Here is a 2,031-nt window from a genome sequence, read left to right as displayed (position 1 = left end):
GTTAGATAGTAACTGCGTTTTTCTCTTGAACTTTCTGTTTTATGGAAAGATGAAGAACACTAAAGTTTTGCCTACCCGAATTTTGTCATGGATTTCACTTGGGGCCAGATTTCAGCCCATGTTTTAGGCATGTTTAATTTTAGTGGTGGTTCAGGAACCAAAGGAGATTTTTACAGTGAGGATTTTTCTCAAATTCATATGTCCCATGGATTTTGTTAATTCTGTGACAAGTGCTTCTCTTTTCTAATTCTCATCCCAAGCTGCCAGTTATTTTAAAGAATTATTTTTTTCTGTCTCTTTCTGTTTGGTTCTTGTTCACACTGTGTAGTTCAGTGTCTTACGTTTCTAATTTATTGTCTGGAAAGACAGATGTTTTATGACTGCTATAAATGTCTGAGAATTGCTGATGAGTGGTCTCTTCAATACCTATTATTTCTCTTTTATGTTTCCTTATCTCCTAGGAGCCTACAAGGTAGACCCAGGACCCCACTGTGCTAGGCTCTGCACAAACACTGAACAGAGGCAGTAGATGATTACAGAGGGATGGTGACTAAAAGGTAGGTAAGAGACTGTATTTTGTTCAGTGGGTAGACGGTGATGTCATGGAGAGATTGTAAGATGCTGTCTGGAAAAAGACTTGCGAGATGGCTTTGTAAACCGTTAGAGGTATTCTGCCTTTCTCTCCTCCCTAAGCTAAGGAAATGCAAGAAATGGAAATGGGAGGAATGCAGGAAAAACAACCTGCAATTCTCCTTTCTTCTCCCCTCTCTTAAATTATGCTCAACTTCATAAAGGGAAACTATGTAAAAATGGGGATGTCTTTTTAAAGAAAGGCTGAAAGGGCAACTGTAAAAGTAACATGTTTGTAGGTGGCAGAGACATTATTTCAGGATGCTGTTTTGGAGGCTCCACACAAATGCTTACCATCAGTCTAAAAAAGACTTAGGAAAAGGAAGCCCGTATAGCTAAATGACAAGGTAGAGGAGACTATTAAAAGCAAGCGAACATCTAAAAAAAGCTGTGGCTGCGTCCAAAGAAGGAAAATAGGACCAAAAAATCCCCCTATCAGGCTAAACATAAAATTCATAAATGCTTTTTTCAACCACACCAGTAGCAGGAAGCTAGTTGAAGAGTCTGTGGGGCCTGCGCATAATGACATTATGAAATGAATGATCTGCGATAAAGCCAAGGCAGAAAACTAAATAATTCTTGTGTGTATGTGCTCACCACTGAAAAGCGTGGGGTGGTTCCTGTTTTGGAACCCTTTTTATGGGAGGCTTATGAGTTTGCCTTTCTCAGCTGGAAGCATTTGTAGGAGAGATTGTGGAACAAATTGCATGTTCCCAATTTAACAGGTCCAGATGTAGCTTACCCAAGTTTTTAAGGAACGGAAGAGTGAAATAGACCAGCTGCAGGCTGTGGCTTTAAAGTGTCTCAGCAGCTGAGAACTTGAAGATGTCTAATTTTAGGCCATGTTTTAGAAAGCATTCATGTGGAATCGGGGAGCCTAGAAACGTATAGGCCTCTTGTTTAAACTGAGTTGATTAATTAAGAAAATTAGATTAGTGGCTGTTTTAGAAAGGACATTGGATAAATATGATGGAGATACTGTTTGTTAAAAGGAACCTGCGTTTCTTCAAAGCAGCAATAGCAATTTCAGAGTGGAATGAAGGAGCTTCATTCTCTTTCAGAAGCTCTGTGGCTGGTATGTAACGTAACTGCGGACCACTGAGCTGCAAACAGCTTTGTACTGAAGTGATGAATTGTGCTGTGCTTGACTCTGCATATGAGGTGAAGGAGGATCAGAGAGGGATGGATGAGGTCATCGTGTCTAATGGAAAGACCCTTTGTTTCTTGCTACAGAGAATGAGCCTTTTCCCATTAAAGCCTGTTGTTAAATCTCTGAAATTAATGGTATCTAGAAGCAGGGTTTTAAGACCTGGTGTGAGACTAAATGGTCTTTGATTTATAATTTTAATCTCCTCTTTTTTTCTTTTTTTTTTTTTTTTTTTTTTATAAAAAAATTTGTGA

At 39.0% G+C, this 2,031-nt stretch overlaps 1 protein-coding gene across 1 annotated transcript in view; it reads left to right on the top strand.

Annotated features, from left to right (window-relative positions):
- Positions 1–472: 472 nt before the first annotated feature.
- SEMA5A (semaphorin 5A) overlaps positions 473–2,031 on the top strand; it is a gene marked incomplete at its 3' end in the record, with an annotated part of 57,156 nt that continues 55,597 nt past the window's right edge. The window contains exon 1 of the mRNA XM_009276984.1: positions 473–557. The remainder of the gene's footprint in view (positions 558–2,031) is intronic.

Source organism: Aptenodytes forsteri, unplaced genomic scaffold (genome assembly GCF_000699145.1).
Source record: "Aptenodytes forsteri isolate BGI_AS27 unplaced genomic scaffold, ASM69914v1 Scaffold322, whole genome shotgun sequence".
Lineage (NCBI taxonomy): Eukaryota > Metazoa > Chordata > Aves > Sphenisciformes > Spheniscidae > Aptenodytes > Aptenodytes forsteri.
This window is presented reverse-complemented; position numbering and strand designations above follow the sequence as displayed.